The 21,251-nt window shown below is 37.7% G+C and overlaps 1 protein-coding gene across 41 annotated transcripts in view; it reads right to left on the minus strand.

Moving 5' to 3' along the window:
* Positions 1–21,251, minus strand: part of ZBTB20 (zinc finger and BTB domain containing 20) — a 1,019,756-nt gene that overhangs the window by 65,609 nt on the left and 932,896 nt on the right. For 40 of the 41 annotated variants that reach the window (XM_069069927.1, XM_069069948.1, XM_069069956.1 and 37 more), the window contains one exon: positions 4,438–4,538. The gene's annotated coding sequence lies outside the window, so the exon portion shown is untranslated. Of the gene's footprint in view, positions 1–4,437; positions 4,544–21,251 lie in introns of all 41 variants that reach the window. The other variant, XM_069069917.1, reaches the window with a different exon arrangement.

Raw genomic sequence — 21,251 nt, forward strand, 5'->3', positions numbered from 1 at the left:
TCTCTCTGTCTCTCTCTCTCTCTCTCTCTCTCTCTCTCTCTCTCTCTGTCTCTCTCTTTCTCTCTCTCTCTCTCCCTCTCCTTTTTCCTTTCTCTTTCACCATAAGTGTGTAAAAATTACACACCCTGATGAAGCCGCTGTTCAACTGGAAAGGGAAAACCCAAATGAAAAAGTTAAACAAGCCAACAACAACAAAAACCAACCAGGGGAAAAGGGAGAAAGGGTGGAGGGAGTGGTTTAAGAACAAGAAGAGGGCAGATGTTTCGTAAATATATGCAAAGCAAAACTGGGTGTACCCTGCACACATCCACAGACTACAGGCCAATCATTGTGCATTTCCTCTAACCACATTGGCTAAGCACTACATTTTAAAATTTTTTGAAAAAAATATGTGGCTTCAGGCACCTGCCTTTCAACGGTCAGCCTGGACCAAATGTCCCCCAATGCCCAAACAGAACAAAACATTTTTCGTCTTCCCACTGCATACATTTCTGTTTTGAAAAAGGCTACATCAAAGATTTGTTTTTAGGTGACTGGCAGCTGAGTTAGCTTGCAGGCCCCCAATGGATTTTAACTCTCTCCTGACAAGAGCTGTTAAGTTTCTTGCTCAGACTTGGTGGTGGTTAAATGCAGTGCATGTTAGTGACTTTTCTAAATCAGTCCCTATCGTATGCATGTTAGAAAATATGCCCTAAGATTTCTTAAGACATACTGGCTATTTAGAATGTAAAGTTCATGGAAACCAGACGCATTTGTAATATTTCACAAGCTTTTGCACATAATGTTCATATACAATAATGGCAATGCATTTTTGCCAACATATGGGAAATAAATATTTTATCTCTGTGAGCTCTTCTCGCTCTCCAGGGTCTGTGAAGAGAAGTGTTCTTTTTCCCATGTGCTCTCTCCTGTGGGTTCCAACTCTCTCTCGTACACATTAACCCATACTACACTTATCAGACTGGTTAGATGTGAGATATTCATTCTAATTCTTCTGATCAGCCACCAAAGAGTAATTATTGGGTCACCAACAAATTAGATCCAATTAGACAAATTCATATCCAAGTTTCTAGGAATAGCAACCTCCCCTTCTACCCCAACCCCTAGATTGTCCGATTGATTTCTCTTTTTCAAGTTCATTTGTTTTTGAGAATTTCTGGACCACCCTTAAGATAATTGGAGACATCCTGGGGTTGGCAGTATGTGAGATATACAAAACCAAGCTTGAGAATCCCTATCCTCGACACTTAAGATTTTAGTTTAATTTTTAATTCAATAAACATTTGTTAATTGTCTCTGATATGCAAAACACTCTGGTAGGTGATGGGGGAGACATAAAGGTTACAAAAGACATGGTCTCTCCCTTTGTGGTATTACAGTCTTGCATCATTCCAAAATGTAATTGGTGAACTGCACTCAGCATTTTAACCTGAAGAAAATACAAAAGGGTTATTATTATTATAGCAGTAATAGAAAGTATTCTGCGATAAGCATTTTTTGTCTTCAACTCTTCACCATCTTTCTTTCTAACTCTCAATACTTCTGCTTTCTATATTAGCCATGCCTACTGATATAGCAAAGATACCTCATGAATTTGAGGGTCAGGAACTTTATAAATAGCCTGTTTGTAATGCAGAAAACCTACCAAGCCCAAATGCAAAGGGCTGACCATCAAAATCAACTCCCAGTTTATTTTCTTAGTATTTGTCTTTAAAGATAAAATCTAATGCTCTTACATTCATTTGGGGCATTTTTTTGTGATCTTTTAGATCTCACATAGCACTTTGTACTGTTAACTCTCATAGTATGCATTAATGCTATATATTAGAGTTATACAGTTTGGTTTTTTATTTCACTGTAAGCTTAATGAGGGTAGGAACCATATCTTATTTGTCATCTTTCCTGGAACCCCATACAGAACTCTATATACAGTTGGTTCTTAATAAATGTTTGTTGTATTGGACTATGTATGAGTTTTAATGTTCTCAGTCCTTTAAAAAAATAAGGAAAAAATTTGAAAGCCAGTTAATTTTAATCTATCTTTCTGGTAGGTCACAATAAAACAGAACAGAACATCTACTTCACTGACCAGGAGAGGTAAAACCACAGAACACTCAACTCCCTGTATGTACTGCAACATGCAAGAGCTATTCATTTAAACAGAGTGGAGTTCTACTGCTGCAACTCTCTGGGCAGACGGAACAAAGTCACTCTGCCACAGTACCATCTTCTGAGTTAACCATCGCCTTCTCCCTGTTAATTATTTCCTATTTATCCTGTATGTAGCTTGCTTTGTTGGCATGTTGTCTTCCCCGTTAGATTGAAAGCTCCTTTGGGATAAGGACTGTCTTTTGCCTCTTTTTGTATCCCCAGGGCTCTTAATAAATATGGACCGAGTGATTGATTGATATTACAGACAGTGTTTCTGATCAGCAGATGGAGTTGGAACTCATTAAGTGACACCCTCTTCTCTCCCTATACCTTCTCTGTGGCCCCCAAACCAGCCTGTGTCCTAATGCAACTGCTGCTTGTGGAGGATTAGTCATGTCACGAAGGAAACCCAGAAAAAAGCATCCCTTTTCTGGCAACTAATCAAGTGTTCTTAGTCCTTTATACCCGTAAGAATGAAATAAAGTGTTTTACTAAAAAGTTACCTGGGAATGGCATGCAGAAACCACATCTCTGATCTGCCATCTTTTTATTTTTCAATTCTCTAAACTCATCAGCACTTAGAGGAATTCTAGCAAGAGAAGAATTTGGGAATTCCTGCTCTCCTTTAGGAGTTTATGATGTGCCTAAACGGAATATCAGAGATCCATGCATTCCTCAGTTAGCAAAGATTATTTCTCAGGTGATATGAAGTGTTAAAGATACAAAATGGCTTGCTTATCCCCCTTGAGTTTGTATTCTAAAGAGTCTTCAGTTATGGGAAGAGAAAATTATGTAGAATGCTACCTACCTCATACCATATAGTAAAATTTAAAAAATGACAACAACTGAGTTTTTCTGAAATTGCTAATTATGTTAGTCTGCATGCATAGCTTTTAAATAATTCAAGCTTCTGGCTTTTCTAGTAAAAAAAATCAGATATTCATCAGCTATTTTTAGCAATATTTAATGAATACTTTATATCAATCTTTCAGAGGCATTTTTTTTCTGTAGGTATAGCATTCATATCCACTCTAATTTCATCATCCCTCCTATGTAAGCAACAGAGAGAGATCTAAGATAATAAAACTGAGGTATTACAAAACATATATGTATATATGTATGAGTGTATCTATCTGGCAAAGGTAGCTTATTTCTCTCCAATCCATCTTCTACTCAGCTGCCAAAGTGATTTTCCTTAAGCATAGATATGACCATGTTACTCTCCTACTCAATAAACTACAGTGGCTCCCCATTGTGTCTATTGATCAAATATGAAATCCTTTGTTTTGGTGCATATCCTGGTTACCGACGCATTTTTACAGACTCATCATACATTATTCTCCTTTCCACAGTCTACAGTCCAGCGAAACTAGCCTTCTCTCTTTCTTACAGATGACACTTCTCCCATCTTTATGTCTTTCCACTGGCCATTCCCCATTCCATGCGTGGAAAGCACTCCCTCCTTACCTCTACCTCATGGAACCTCTCATTTCCTTCAAGATGCTGCTCAAATACAAGCTTCTACATAAAGCCTTTCCTGATTCCCTCAACTACTAGAGCCTTCCCTCCTAAATACCATGTAGTTAACCACCCTGTATTTATTACATGCACATATATATATCTTATATTAATATATATATATATATATATATATATACACACATTGTCTTCTCTAATGGAATTTAAGCTCCCTGAGGGTAGAGATTATTTGATTTTTTTCTTTTTGTTACCTCCAGCACTTAGCACAGTACCTAGCACACAGTAGGTACTTAATAAATGCCACTGAATGCACAAAGATCTGACTAGAGTAGCAAAGAACCCCAAAGAATCTCCAAACAGAAGAGTTGTGTAGGTTAAGCATAGGGCATGAAGATCCCACTCAGATAATCATGTCAAAACACAAGCAGGGCATACATTTTTGACTAGGATGGTGTGAGATGACAAGATGCTTTGAGATTTGAGTTTTGACATCTGAGAAGAGCCCCCAAGCCTATGAAGTGTTCAGAATTCCAACCTCAGCAGTACCACATTGCCCTATAAGGCCTTGATATCAGAGTGGCAGGGTGTGCAACCACAGAAGACAAAACTCACGGGGCCTAGTAACAACAATAACACAACTGAGAGATTAGGGGCCCCATTTCAGATGCCTTTAAATAAAAACTATACCCCAGGTAAACAGCAATCTGAAATTTTACCTGCATTTACAACTGCAGTGACTATTTCTTTTCCTTTCAAAAATACATACACACATGCGCACGCCTAACACATAAGGCTGAAGGCACTCACAGTAGTTTTCAGATAAATGGCGTTATTCTTCAGGTAAAACACTCCAAGGCTGGGGCCTAGTGCAGATGTTCATTGGGGCAGGGAATAGAAAACGGCTGCATCTGTACTGGGAAAAAGATAATAAAGATATGGTTAGGAGGCTTGTTGTCCACTTCTGTATCGACAAGGAATCTGGAGGGGAAAAGATGGTAAAATGGAGAATCATGTCTTCCAGATTCTATTTTCAAATTTTCTTTTCAAACCATCCACATGGCACAAGAGGTCATTAACAATATCTGGTCACTACAACAATTGACCTCCAGTCTAACATATTAGATAAGCGAAGAATGAAAATAGTAGAAAATCTTCTACTTATCTAAGAGATATCATTAATATTCAAATAGCCATAAATACACTGTTCAACTCTTGCAGGTACCTCTCTACAGCGACCAAATCAGACCAGAGAGAGGGTATGGTTCAATGGCCAAAAAGGAAGATAGGCTATCCAAGAAAAAAACATGGCTTTATTTCATGCCCTTCTCCCCAACAATAAATATAACTCTGCCATAATCTTAAGCAAAATGAATTAATCATAGTAGGTACTTAATAAATGTTTATTGATTGATTGATAAGAAAAGTAAATGAAAAGCATAATTTTTTGCATGGAAAAGTAAACTCTGCTTTACAAGTTTCTAGCAGTAACATAACTGGTGATTTTAAAATAAAAATGAAGATTGTATCAGGACCTCAATATATCTGGGAGATAATGACTGTAATAAGAATCAAGGAATTTCTCAAGCCTTTGAGAAGCTACTGGCCCAGGCCTGAAATTCTCAATAAAATTCTCTCTTTCTTAAAGAAGGCTCAGAGCTTCTGAGAAACTTCTCTTACATAGACTTGTGGCAATACTCTTTAAAAATGAAAATTATTCCATATTCAGATTCTACATCTTATACTTATGGAGGTTGTTTACAATCTGGTTAACTCATCATCATTACCTCTCTTACCACTCAACTCTTCTTCCTGCTCTGAACTCTCATATATTTACATGTTAACAACTGCCTTGAAAAAACTTCAGGTGACTACTCACAATGAATTCCAGCTTTCTCCTTCCCCCCCAGACCAATCTTTTTCCCCTAACCACACTGAAGAAGGGTTGTCTACAGTGAAACTGTGCCCCTGCCTTACCTCCCATGAAAGAAGGATAGTAAAACATTCCCTTGAAATAAAGTATTCACCCAGAGAGAAAAATCAGTCTTTCCAGAGGAACAAGGGTTCTGTACTAAAAGAGTTCATTTACCATTCCCAGGTGAACACTGTGAGTCACCAGAAAAGAGGACCTAGAACTATTAATAGAAGACTCAAGGCTTTATGGGTAGAACTTTGCTACTCACATGAAGAATTTTTAAAAAACAGTACTATTCCTGCAATCACATAAACAAGAAAACTAGATTCAAAAGTCCTTCCTTGTTCTTGATAACCCTGTCACATGGCTTTGACAGGTATCAACAGTACATCACAAAGTCAGAACTTCTTTCTTTTTTCTCCTGGCAACTACATTAATAAAGAAAATTATCAATCGATATGTCCAATATACTCAGATGAAAACCAAAAGGAAGCATATAAATCCACTGCATAATTAAATAAATGTAGATTTTAAAATATCTAAAATTCAATTTAAATCGTACATTTTATAATTACACTGAATGATGGCCTTCCCATCTTTTAATCAAGTCATTCTCTCTCTCAACCTTGCTTCCTGCTGTTATGATCTTCTTTTCCCCTTGTGCAAATGGTGACCTACCTCTTCTCAGTCCCATATTTCCCTTCCTGCCTCAGCCTTAGTACACACCTGAGGTGTATATTAATCAGAACTACTGCATGGTCTGTCATGTTTTATTGCTTAAAGTATGGTTACACTCTGAAAAGTGACTCTGTTGTAATGACTTCATGGGGTTTCTTATTTATTCTCTTTCAATGACTTCCATATCCAATGTGCTCAGTTTGTAAGTCAAAAGATAATTTTTTCTGGCTGCCAGCATCACAAATTCTCCCTGGAATCTGGAAATCCAGCTGTTTTTTTCTCTGTCTCTTACATCATCAGCAGTAATAAGGTATCTGCTATTAGAACACAGCTGGCATGATTCTTGATGATGTTGGAGGCAGAACAGATTGTGGGTCATTTCTCCTAAAGTTGTTTCATTGTGCAAATCTATGAAAATCTGTCTGTGAGGCCTACATAAAGCAGGAAAGTTAAGTAACCTATCAACCATGTATAACTGGGGTAATCAGGAGGAACCCTATTACAATCTTCTGGTCTGTTGGCACTTCCCAAGGGGCTGAGTATGTACCCTGTTCCCTTCTTGTGGGCCACAAGCTCTGGCCCCATGTGCAACAAAGTGGCTACCGATTGCTCCCTTGGGTCTTTGTGAGAATGGGATGAAAAGTATAATTGGCAAATGAGACAGAAAGAGATGCCCTCTTCAATATACTCTAAGAGCTGCAGAAAGACTACTACTTTTTGAGGTTCTGCATGGTTTGGAATGCATCTCCCCCTTGTAATTCTAGTAAGAGATGGAGGACATTTTTCTTCCTGCCTGCCTTAATCATCCTACATGGCCATGATAACTGTAAATATATGGTTGCCTAGGAGAGCCTGAGACTGGATCTGAAGTGCTAAGTGGTCCCCTTCCACACCTGCAGTGAAAGGGGCAGACTGGCAGAAAAGGGGGTAGAGTGCACTAAGCATCAGCATACAATGGAGTTGCTAGTATTCTAATGAAAGCTTTTGTCTAGTTACCATTGAAAGGGCATATTGTTACCCCAAGAGCTGAATTTTATCAATCTTGACATTCTCACCAAAAACACAACTAGAAGACAGAAGGAAGTTAAAAGTAAACGGAAGGATGGCTCACAAGTTCTCCTTGGAGAGGCAAATAAAGGAGTCACTCTAGAGTTGGTTTTATTTTGTATCCAAAGGTAATGTGAAACAGAATTTCATATGACTTTTGGTTTTTATTGTATTGCTTATACGTGATTACAAAAAGACCACCATGAAAATAAATGCAGCTTCTCTTGCAGAGGATGAAAAGGTAGGGAAATTCCAAGTAGAACCCCATAAAATCTTCTAAATTAAATCAACATATGCTTTGATACTCACCAAATTCAATGCAAAGGTGGGAAGAGTCAAGGCCAATGAAAAATATGTTGGAAAATGTGATTTAGAAGTAAAAAACAGAGGTCAAAATACATATAGACCACAGAATGCCTCACTCCTGTACATTATGGATACTTTGAGGAAAGAATTGGAAGGCACTAGACACAGAGAGGAAGGCAGGAGCTATTTTACTCTTCTTTTATCTTCTCAGTGATTAGCATCGTACCTGGTATATAATAAGTGCCTAATAAGTGCTTGTTGACTGACATTACAAAAAAACCACCTCAAAGTGATTGTATTTTAACAAATAGGAAATGAATCATTACTGATATTTTATGACTTGTTACAGCAAAGATAAAAATTAAGGCAAATTTAGAAAAATAAAAATGAGAAAAAAGATACTGTATACAAATAAAACCACTCCAACTGGATCTACTTAAGCAAATTATTGCTGCAGAAAAATGGGAAATGGACAGAAGAAAAGATACTCTTGCCAATTATAATAATTTTATAAAGAAGTTTAACCACTGTGGATCAAATGCCATGAGGACAACAAAAATTTTATCAATTTCTTAGTTAATAAACACTTGCCTTACTTGCCAAAAGAAGAGATTAGGGAGCCAATGATTGCACAGATATACAATATAAATATCCTTGTAAACTCTTATGGAAAAGTAGGGAGGACAATTAATTATAAACAATATCTCCTTATAAGACAGAAACAGTAGAGGGAAAAACCAGCTTAAAGAAAACTTAGTGACCAACTAAGCAAAGTCATTCTGAGGGCATTTAAGAATTAAACTGGGGACAGCTAGATGACGAAGTGAATAGAGCACCAGCCCTAGAGTCAGGGGGACCTGAGTTCAAATATAACCTCAGACACTTAACACTTTCTAGCTGTGTGACCTTGGGTAAGTTACTTAACCTCAATTGCCTTGCCTCTCCCTCTCCAAAAAGACAAAAAAAATTAAACTGAAAGGAAGACAACAACAAATAAAAGATATACATTTTTCATTAAGCTCCTTTTTCCCCCCATCAAGGACAGTGAAGCTACAACTGGATTCTGACATTAAAGTCTTAGATATGTTTATAAAGGAAATAGAAATGGCACTGAAGAAAATAATGATGGGAAAAGTAGACTAGACCATATATACATGGAAGGTTATCTATACTGAAGGCAACACAATTTTGAATTCCTTTAGTGATAAATTCACAAGGTTTCTGAAGGAAGTGGAGATACCAAAGGCATGGGAAGAGTCTCAGACTTGACTTGAGAGACCATCAACATCTACTGACCCAAATGCCCGCTTTTCTATCTACCTAAAATGTTTATGACCTACCCACACATCAAGGGTATACTTGATGAGGGCATTGGAACGGAGTAGGGAGGCTTTCACAGGCAAAATTCCACAGCAGATCACACTTCTCCCATTAAACAATTCACTGAAAGATGCAGAAGACAGAAAATCCTACTGGGCTTATTGTTTACTGACTATATTAAAAAAAGAAGATTTGGTTTGGTAGAGCAAAACAATGCCTTAAAGGCCATCTTCCAACAAGATATCTCCCTTGCATATGTCAGAATTACACAAGGTTCTTTGTAATGCAGAGTTCATCTTGTTTAATAACCCTCTGATGATTAATATCAATGAGGCATAAAACAGGGAGATGTATGTTTGCCAAAAGCGTTCACCACTGTGATGGGGGTGATCCAATGCAGAGTTATGCCAAGGAGGGATGCCCTATAGATTATGAGGTCGGCCAGATGCTCCTGTTTGCAAATGACATTGTGCTAACTGCATCAAGCCCTGAAATATTGTAGGGTATTTGATTTGGCCTATCTGGTCAGGAGAAAAAAAAGTAGATAAGGAATATCTACTGTTCAGACTATGATATGCAGTTGAATGGATGACCTATAAAGTTTGTCCAAAGGTGTGTACACACACACACACACACACACACACACATACCGCTTGTATGGACAACACAAATGTATAATGAGTTCAGCCTAGAACTGGACAGATGGAGTGGAGCAGTCTGCATTGCCTTTGAGAAAGTATAAAGTTTTTTGTTAACATGTCAAGCTTCTCATTGAAACTAAGAACCCTCTTTTTTAATGCTAATATTCTTCTGGTGGTGCTGTATGGTTATCAGTCATGGAGCACTACAATCTTAAAAAAACTGAAGTTGAGGATAACCCAAAAGGCAATGGAAAGGTGTATATGAACAGTCTGAAACACATCACAAATAAGAACTTAAAAAGTACTATAAAGGAGATTATTAAATGTATGAGGAGAAAAAAAAAAGGATGGGCTGGTCACATGATGAGATCAAGGGATAACTGGTGGTCCGTACAGTTAACTAGAGAAATGGAGGAAGGACCTTTGAATGCTGGATGGATGTTTTTGGCTAGCATGGGAAGGCAAGGATAAAGTTACACTGGATGAAAGGGAATGGAAGGATTGTGATTTATATTATTAGCAGCTACCACGATGAAGTTAAAGGTCCCCTGGAATATTTGCAAATGTATAAAGGACTACGGAAAGTTCTGAGCATACAGAGATGAAAAACAATGCACTTCTGGTCCTTAAAACGTTTACTCTGATGGCAGTAAGAAAAGATTAAATTGCAGAGACTGAAGGGAGACTATTTAGGAGGGTTTTTATAAGAATCTAGAGAAGAAATAATAAAGGTATGAACTGGGATGATGGCTATGGGAGTGGAAAGGAGGGGCAATATGGTGGCAGTAGAAACAATAGTACTTGGTAAATGATTGAATGATGGAAAGAGAAAAAAAATCAAAACTAGTTGATTCCAAGTTCTTGAACCTGAGTTTTGCTTTTTGACTTGTTTTGATCCTAGGAAAGTAGGAGAATGGTTTTTGCCATGTTCAGAAATGTGGAAATTATTAAGAGAGGCAGATTCTTTCTCCCTTCTAAACAGAAATAACATGTATTCCTATAAATGACAGAGTCTTGAATCATGATGCTCTTTGGATTGATGTTTTCAGGGAGAATGAATTAAACATAATAACTTGTTCAGAAATCCAAACAGTATAACCAATAACTTTATCAAGGTCCCTCCCAGTCAGAGAAGAAAATTAAAAGGGTTTCTGGCACACATTGTATTGTAGGAAAATAGAAAAATCCCGATCCTTGGAGGTTTCCCCCCCGCTCTGGAAATTAAGAACGACAATGGCTCTAACATGTAAAGTTCCATTTTTTCACATTATTGTTATTTTTAACAATAATTACCTGGTAAAAATTCAAATAGCCCCTTTCCCCTGAGGAGTACAAATGAGCTTTACTAACCTTAATTGCCTCAGAATAGTAACAACTAGCAGATAGGACTCCCAACAAATTTAAATTTGTCCCAGTTCTCTATTTCCCTTAACCAAAATGTGATGATTTTGGTGATGGTGGTAGTTATATAGGAAGGCAGGAGCCCAACTACATGCCAGGCACTGTGCTATGCATTTTACAGTTTTTATCTCATTTGATCCTCACAACCACCTTGGAAGGTAGATGCTATTATTATCATCATCATCCCCATTTTATAGTGAGGAAGACTCAGACAAACAGAAGTTAAGTGACTTGCCCAGAATCGCACTGCTCAGTAAGTGTCTGAGGCTGGATTTGAGTTTAGGTCTTCCTGACACAATGTCCAGCAATCTATCCTCTATGTCACCTGGCTGTACCTAGGGAGTCAGTGGCAGAGGTATATTACATAATAAATCTCATTGGTTCTTCTTTTGGCAGCTAGAAATGTTAGGATAAAGAAGGAGGTTCAAAGATCTAAAAGAAAAGATGGTGGTGGCGGTATGTTTAGGGAGATGTGGGGGGAGGGAGTAAGAGAGATTAGTTTGTCAAGAAAAGGCAAAATAAAAGCAGAAACTCCACTCTGGGCCTCAGTTTCTCCATCTTTAAAATGAGGAGGGGAGGTGGTCTAGATAATTTTTAAGGTCCCTTCCAGTTCTGAGATTCACTATGTGCAACAGAACCTAAAAAAGTAGTTTGGGGGCAGGGAGAAAAAGAAAAAGGGAAAATTGTTTAAAGATAACCACTCCTCAGTGAATGTGGGGAAAAAGTCCATACCTGGGAACCAATCTTAAATTATCTAGTTAACTTTTCCTAAAGATATAAAGAATCTTCCTTAGAAGACTTTTTAACTTTTAACCTTAATTGGTTACCTTAAGTTAATTCATACATCTATTTAAAGAATTCCAGCTTTCTGCTCCAATATACCAACATCTTCATTCCACTGATGATATATCCACAAACACCATCATGCCTCTCTCATTCCTGCTACACTATACAGGAACCCTTTATTCAGCTCTCTATCTCTACTAGGAATTTTTATTTTTTATATTTTATGTTTTCAGCTACTTAGTTAACTAGTTCACACTCACATTTAGAAGAAGCATCTAGGGCAGTTTCAGGAAGGTTCTATGAACAGAAGGCTGAATGATATTCCCACTGTCTGTTAAGTTAAATCTGTTAATTTTATTCCACTTTGATAATGGACAAACCTCTGTTAGTATTAGTACTTATCTTATAATTCTTAATTTTATCAGGTACTGATAAAGTTAATTTTTGTCTTTTGGAAAAAAGGTCATTTTTTTAATATCAAGTAAACTTTTGGGTACCACTGATTCTGTGGTGCTTAGAAGTGGTTTAGGGAGTTGAACATCTTTTCCACAACATTTTATTTGTGCCAGCTGTTTTAGTCTAATAATTTCCCCCTAAGTATTGATATCCCATAACTCTGGAGTAGCAGTTCTGATACTGGTGTAGTTTCTGATGGATATGGCTTTTTTCCTAATGATGATTAACAATTGAATAATGTATACAGCATGGACTCATCGTGGTGCAGCACTGTGAAAAACTATGGAATCTGAGGTCAGGAGATCTGGGTTTAAATCTTGCCTCTGTCATTTACTACCTGAGAGACCTCAACAAATCTTCTTTTGAGTTGTGCTAGGTGCTATGAGGTCCATGATGCTGTATAAGACACAGTTTCTGCATTGAGCATCCATAGTAATGATCTATTTGACCATCTCACCTCACAATTCTTTGTCTTCCTTTCTTCTAATTACCTTTATATGCACTCTACTTTAGACATCCAACTAGCACTGCCATACCTTTACCTCATTGTTGGGTTTAACTGCTTTAAGACTTTTTTAATAAAGCATCTGAAAAATGGAAAAAAGACTTTTGAGGATGTTCTCTTAATTTTCCACATATTTTCACTCTTGCCTAACCTGTTCATGTTCCTCATCAATAAATCATTCAAAATTATTTATTAAAAACCTACTATGTGTCAGGTAATTCCTAGGCACTCCGGATATGAAGAAAGGTAAAAGAAACTCAAAGAAACTCAAGAAACTCAAAGTCCAGTGGGGGAGACAACAAGCAAATAACTTTTTACAAACAACATAAACTATTGGAGGGAAAACACTAACATGAAGGGAGAATGGGAAAGGCTTCTTTCTTGGAGAAAGCGGGTCTTTCGTTGAGACTTTAAGGAAGCCAAGAAAGTGAGGAGCCACAGATGAGGAGTGAAAGAGTTCTGGGCAAATGAAAGTGCCCGGGACAGGGAGATGGAGTGTCTGGTGAGAGGACCAGCAAGGACCCCTACAGTGGTATGGAGGGCTTTAAAAGCCAAAGGGCTTTCATATTTGATTCTTAAGGCAACAGAGTCACTGGAGTTGATTGAATAGGAGGGTGATGCAATCAGAGTTGTGCTTTATAGGAAGATCAGTTGAAAGTTTAGTGGAGGATGGAGGTAAATAGGGAGAGACTAAGTAGGGAGGCCAATTAGCAGGCTACTGCCATAGTCTCAAGCGTGAGGTGATGAAATAGCAACATGTATGAAGAGGAATAATGAGTAAAAAGTTTGACAGGTAGGTTGGGGCCAGGATGTGAAGGGCTTTGAAGGTCAGAGGAGTTTGTATTATATTCTAGAGATAAAGGGACATGGTCAGATCTATACTTTAGGAAAATCACCTTGATGGCTATGTGGATAATGGTCTTGAGTTTAGAAAGAATGAGGTTCAAGAATCACAGATGAACCTAAGTCTCTTCTCATTCCAGGCAGAAAAACCAATTATTCCTTATTATTGCAACAGTCCATGTAGCAGTGATAAGGACCGAAATTAAAGTGATGGCTATGTAACTGAAGAGAAGGGAAAAGTTGCAAGAGATGCTGTAGAGGTAGAAAATGAAAAGGTTTAGCACCTTAATGGATATGTAAGTTGAAACAGAGTAAAGAGCTGAGGATGACTCCTTGGTAGGAAACCCAGGTGAGTTGAAGGGTGTTATTCCTTGTGATGGAAATGGGTGTATTTGAGGAGGAGGAAGAAGAGGATGAAGAGAAGAGAAGAGAGAGAGAGACAGACAGACAGACAGACAGACAGAAACAGAGACCTTCCCTTCAAGTCCAGTCCAAGATCTCAATGATCATCCCCCTCCTTGGAACCCCTATTTCACTTATTGTCTGAACTTCTGTCACTGAGCATATACTACTTATTGTTATTTATCTTTTAAAAATAGGTATTATCTTCCCTACCAAATTATTAGCTTCTTGAGGGCAGATGCTTCTTTTCTTTTCAGTGTCCAGCACAATGCCTGTTACATAGCAGGTATTCAATGGCTATTTGTTGATAGAGATAGAATTAACTGTGACTTGCCATTGATATAAATGGATGTGATATGCAACCCTAAAACAAGATTTCTCTTCTTTCTACTAACTTTCTCAATCACAACATTACAAGAGGAGATATAATAAGTTGTAAGTCAGGTTAGTGTGCAACAAGCAGATATTAAGGAGAACTAAATCTGCCGAGTGAAATGTTCACTAATAAGCCTAGGCTCATTAAGCTTGGTAAGTGAGAGGTGGTGGTGGAGCTGAGACCAAAAATTGAATCCCTTTTATGCCCAGTCAAGAAAATTTTTCTCCTGAAATAACAATATATGAGTGAAGCAAGTCTATATTCCACTCCCTAAAACTACAGCAATAAATGCCTTTCATGTTTCAAGAGAATAGGAAGTGTTCACATCTAATTTGGTCCAGAAAATACTTTGATACCTTTTTGGATACAAAGTACCACAGAAATGTAAGATAGCATTATAAAGTTATTTTATAAATTAAAATGTTTTTATATATCTACATTAATATGGTTATACAGCTTGTATTACTATGACATAAAATAAGCAAGATAATAGCAAAGTATGCTGCAAATATAAAATTCTCTGTGACTGCTTAATACTATTCACAACAGCTTATTATGGTGATAGTTATTATTAGAAAGAAAGAACCATTCCTTTCTCAACTTGGGATTTTAGGGCATTATTAGCTTGTTAGTTTTTGTTGCCTACCTACGTGCCTTACAGATGACTTTAAGTACTTTTTCAATTTTGGGGGAGTGAAACTGAAGGGTGATTGCCTGCTTGATGAGTAAAAGGCTACTGAGACAAGATTATCAGCTATCTTCTGAATTCTTCCAAGATCACAGATTTAGAGCTGAAAGGGACTTCTGGATCCATATAATCCAGTTCTCTGATTTTACAGACAATGAAACTGTGGCTCAGAGAGGTCAACTAACTTGCTTGTGATTATATACTCCATAGGTAGAGTTTGCCAGAGCTTGGGCCCCAGTACTTTTTGATTCCAAGTTCCAGAACTCTTACAACAGCTCCATTTCATATTTCTGATTCTGGTTCATTTGTTTTTTCCTCCTTCAGCAGCAAAGGTGAATGAATGGATATTACTGGTCATTGTCAAGACCCAGTCATGAGCTATAAAGGAAGCCATGCAAAAAGTTTACTAGACCATGAAAGTCAGAAGAAAAGGGTCTTAATTCTGCTGCTTACTAGCAACTAGGTCTCACAGGGGATAGAGTGCTAAATCCAGAGACTGGAAGATAGCATTAGCTGGGAAAGTCATTTAACCTCTATCTGCCTCAGTCTCCTCAACTGTAAGATGAAGATCATAATAGTATCTATCTACCAGGACTGTTGTGAAGATGAAATGAGATATTTTTAAAGCAGTTAGTATAGTGTCTGGTACATATTAAGTCAGTCCTTCCTTTCTTTCTTCCTTCCTTCCTTCCTTCTTTCCTTCCTTCCTTTCTCACCTGTGTGGTCTTAATCAAGTCAATCTCTCTAATTAATCTCTTAGTTTCTTCATTTATACAGTCTGTAGTAGATGGTTTCTAAGTTACCCATCACCTCTAAAATCATGATTCTATATCAGGGGTCAACAAAGCACAACCCAAGAGCCAGATCTGGTCTGTTATCTATTTTTATGTTGCTTGGGAGCTAAGAAAGTTTTTAAAAACATTTTTCAATATGATAAAACTTTTATTTAAAGATGTAAAAGCCACTCTTCATTTGCAGGTCATATAAAAACTGACTGTGGATCAACTTTGGCCTGCAAGCCATAGTTTGCCAAACCCTGTCCTAGATGATCAAATTTAGACCCAAAGATTTACTATATGAGTATTACTAGAGATAGACCACAACTTCTTAGTATTTATTTCTTCCACCAGGAGTCATTGGAGGGAATTATGAAATAGCTCAGGCTCTGGGGGAACTGACAACCAGGCTAGTTTCATTCAGGTTTCCAGAGATGCTATTAAAAAAAAAGTACTGGCACAAGCTCAAATTATATTCCAACTTCACCTCTTCCAGTATACTGATATATAGCATCATCGGAGGAAAGTTAATTGTGCAGCTGAGTTAAATAATTTACTTTAGTGCCATTTTTCCCCCAAAAGGAGCCACTGAGAATTCAGAGGAGAAATGCTAGTGATGGTCACAGGCTGGTCCATGTGTGACCAATGTGCCAAATAGAATCAGGGGACCAGCGTAGAGAGAGAGATGTGATAAGATATCCCAGTTTCTCAAGGCCCAGTTTTCTCCTATGAAAACCACAAATGCACATGAAACCACCTGGCAACTCCAGGAGACACAAGAGATTCAGAATTAGCAGTAACCTCTTCTTCTGATAACCTAAGTGCTCTGATTGAGAGGGAGAAGGTATCAAGAGAATGGCTGTACTAAGCCGGCATCGATTTCTCCAGCCTTTGTCTGTGTCTGGTTTCTGTCTCGTTTGGAGGTGGTTACTGTTACTACAAGCAGTATGAATCATGTCTCTGTTAAAAAACAGAGCTTCAATTGTCTTACATAACCCCTGGTAACTGAATGTCTAATAATAGCAAGCCATTTCCAGGTAGGGAATCTGTCTACCTCCCAGACACACATACACACACACACACACACGGATTCACACTACTCCCTAAGCCTCAGTGTACAGTCAGTCAGACAAGGAGGAGACTCATGGGGCAAAGGAGGCAGGAGGGCTCGAGTTTGCTTGTATTTTTTAATATATTGGATAAATCATCAGTTGCATGTTCACTGATATTTCTAACTGAGCTTGCTAACTGAATGGCAATATGAAGAATAAGAACACGTCTTTTTCTGCAGTGTGAAATGATAGAGGACCCAATAGGCACCAACAGACAGTTTATATAACACTTTATTACTCTAGCAAATCCCCACACAAGAATGACATTTGAGTTTCACTGGATATACCACAGTTTTCACAAGCGTCACCTAATTTTTGTAGGTACTCCCTAACCTCTTCCCTTTAACTTGTCCAGATTATTAATCTTTCAAAGTTTCTTGCCTATAGTAATTACAAAAATTTCCTTTGTCCAGGATGCAATCAGAAACAGTACTGTTAAGCTCTATTTTACAAGATTCCGCACTTTGCTTATTCACCTGAGCTCTTTGCTTTTGGAGAGAAAACTCTCTGTTGTTAAGACTTCTTTCTTTCCCTTGAGCAATGTATTCTTTGGCATGTTGTACACTATAAAGTCTTTACAGACATGATGTCCACTCAGCCACCCATCAAGGTGACTAAAACCAAGTGTAGGAAAGAACAAGTAGAGAACGTACCTTAAAAAACCGTAGTTATTATTTCCATTGGAAATATCCATTTGGGTAAAAGGGGGCTGACCAACAAATCAAAGAGATTGAAGGAAAGAAATCATGTAGGTTTTTTATACAAACATTGCTCTATTACCTCATCCCCTTCATCCTAAATAAAACTTCTGTAGGCAGCACTATTTTAGTATTCACTCTCAGAAAACCAAAGGGAAAAATAATGAATAGAATTGAGTAGCTTATGAAAAAGTACAGTGTGAGCCTACCATGTAGTCACATGTGCGTAAGACTTCTTAATTCCCTACTGTTTTATCTACATGGTATGTCATGAGATGGACTATAAACCCAAACACAAAACCAGCTAGCCAAGTTGGGTTGAAAGACTACATACCTAGTCCACTCTCACTTTTTCCATACCTGATCTGGTGACATTAAGTAACTAAGGTAGTTTTGGTAAAATGCAGTTGTCCTGGGAAATAGGGGTAAATGGAGAGAACTCTTTGTTAGGAGAGGTGCTAAGTTCCCTCAGAACCTAATGCTTCCTTTTTAAGTGGAAAAGGTTATTTGTTTCTCAAAGCCATGACTAGGAGGGTTATAAAGAGATGATGAGAAGAGAATGGGGGAGAGAAGAAAGGAAAAAGAAAAACAGGAAGAGGATTGGAAATAAACTGCAATCATTCTTTCTCTTTCAAAGGGCTACAAACATTCTCTTTGAGTAGTCCATAGTGATGATTACATAGTAGGCCATTCTAAATAAAGAAAACCTCACCAAGGGAAACCTGGAAGCATGTAGCTAGGCATAGCTAAAATATTTTTCAAAGCACCATTTTTCCTATCTTTGATTCACATAATATGGAATAGCCTTATATTGAAATAAATATAGGAATATCTTTCTCTTATGTAGCCATGTAAATAAGAGGCAGTGTGGTATAATGGGTAAAAGCTGTCCTTGGAATAAGGAAGATGTGGGGTGGGATTCATGTTTTATCTTGGACACTTGCTAGTTATGTGATCACCAGCAAGTTCCTTAACCTATCAGTATCTCAGGCAAATTTTTAAGACTATTAATTCAAGGATATATAAAGGACAGAAGAATTGGCAATCTGTATCAGTGGAAGGGATTATCATACTTGCAGTTCTATAAATGGTCAAAATCATGGATCTAAACTCAGTCATCTTTCCTTGTAAAAGTAATCAAATGTTTACCAGTGAAGACTTTGATCATTAAATGAGCCCCCAGAAAGGATATAAGTAAAAATCCTTCCAATACCTTGGAAGTTCCACATTCTGCTAGCATTTTTGGCTTATTTTGTGTGCAAAGTCTGGTGACTAATTTCTCTCAACTAGTGGTACTGGTTGACTCAAAGAGAGCAGTTAACTACAGCCTGCACAATACCTTTCTCATATGCCCTTCTCCTTGAACTACTCTGACTGTTCTGAAGAAAGCAATTATTTGTGGAAGGTGAGAAGGTTTATTCTGTCCCCTTTCAGCCTCAACCATCAGGCAATGAATGGCCTGTGCTTCTGTGCAGCAGCTATATTTACCTAAAATTTCAGGGCACACCTGTCAACCAACTCAAGCACAGCAGTGAGTCTTGGCAGATCAACTGGGATTCATTGGGGCACTTTTATAGCCCAGAAGTGGATTATTGTTTTGTTCTGCATTATAGAAATACCATTGCTTGTAGATCGTAGCTGACAACTTGATAATGATAAACACATATGGGTTGGCAAACTATACCCATCACCTCCAAGCTTGGAACTCATGTTTTCATGTCCCTGAATGATGCTTGCTATGCATAGCTCTCATCACGATCTCCATCCTTTGGCAATGAACTAAGCATTACTGAGGCACAGAGTACAATTTCATGTACCCTATTGGCAAAAAGTAAACATTAATTGATGACAGCAGTGGCCATGGGGTTGATTTCTTTATGACAGTATAGTAGTTCTGAAATGGCTCCAAAACAACTATATAAGGATGAATGAGCAGAATGGTTTCTGTACTACATTTTATTTAGGCCCGCCAACTTGATGGAAAAAAAGGAAATGGAATAAAAAAACAAGATGACTGGCCATTTTTATAGGTGGTCTGTGATGAAAACTACTGGATATTTTCATTTGATGGGCTTTCCTGAGTATGTAGGGCACTCATTTTTCACTAATTGTGAAAACTTATTTGAATATGCCTTTTCTACTCCTGTCTCTCTTATACTTATTTTTACTAACATACATTTTTACTACCTTTAAGAACTCTGTAGGGGCGGCTAGGTGATGCAGTGAGTAAAGCGCCGACCCCGGAGTCAGGAGGACCCGGGATCTGTTCCGGCCTCAGATACTTAACACCCACACAAAAAAAACTGGCCGTGTAACCTTGGGAAAGTTACTTAACCCCAATTGCTTAAAAAAAAGAACTCTGTAGTTCAACTGTATAACAATATGTTTAAGATTTTTTTCTCCTTCTAAGGTTTTCCTAAAGCATCTTCCTTATTCCTAGTCTATGGAAGGGCACCTGGCCTTTTATGGTTTGTTCTTTTTACCAATATGCTTTTGTTTTAATATGATATTTATTTTAAAATATATCCCTACCTCTTCTCCACCCAGTGAGCCCTCCCTTGTAACAAAGACTTAAAGAGGAGGAAAAAAGCAGTTCAGCAAAACCAACCAACACATTGACTACATCTGCCTCTCCTTTAGTATCAAGTATTAATTAATATTAATTAGCTTTTATACAGTATATAGAACACTTTGTTCAAACAGCCACATAATAAATATTCAACTCACTTCTATTTTTCACTTCAGAGGTGATGGAGAAAAGAGAAAATCCTTCTTCTCCTCCTTCTCCCCAATTTTCTCAAATCAGGTTCATACTCATGTGTGCCAGTGTTAATAGACTGGGTTACTTTGAAATCTAGGCCCTGCATATTTTTCCTCCAAGCTCTTGTCTTCATAAGGAAATAAAGTCCTGGTAAGTATGAAACTGCAAATATGTGGCTCTCTTTGAGTCATTTACTTGAATACATACATGAGCGAACATTTTGATCTCTGGAAAGACAGAGTTTTTTTTTTAACCCTTTGTAAACAATTTTTATGACCAAGGAAATAATTTGTATTGCTATTGTCCTTTTCAAAACCATGCTAACAGTTGGGTATTTATAATCTATTTCAAAATGCGGATGGTTGTAAAGTTGTTTCTCAGTTCATTGTCTCCTGAAAGCCCAGAAGTCACAGAGCCTGTCAGGTTGGATAACATAATGAATTACATAGATAAAAGACAAACACATAGACAACTCCTTTCACCTATGCCTTGATCATTGATTGCCAATCCACCCTGTGATTTTGTTCATTGTTTTCTTCATCTGCAATGCCTTCCCCCCCCCTCTCTACTATACAAATCCTATCCTCCAAGCCCTTGATCTCCTTTTCTGAATGTCTTTTAAAAGATTATACATATAATTCAACTTGCATATAATGTTTTGTGTTGTTCACTTGTTTCATGTATTAGTTTTATATCACCATCGATATCATGGTCCTAAGATTCATGTCTTAGATGAGTTTAAAACCTAGCATGCTTTTCAGCAAATGCTGACTAAATACTTGTTGACTGAGTGATTGCTAGATTAACTTGCTCACCGAAGAAGAAGAAGAAGAAGAAGAAGAAGAAGAAGAAGAAGAAGAAGAAGAAGAAGAAGAAGAAGAAGAAGAAGGAGGAGGAGGAGGAGGAGGAGGAG

Source organism: Petaurus breviceps, unplaced genomic scaffold, assembly GCF_028583685.1.
Source record: "Petaurus breviceps papuanus isolate PSGF00001 unplaced genomic scaffold, PetGlider_PUasm1.0 90792, whole genome shotgun sequence".
Classification (NCBI taxonomy): Eukaryota; Metazoa; Chordata; class Mammalia; order Diprotodontia; family Petauridae; genus Petaurus; species Petaurus breviceps.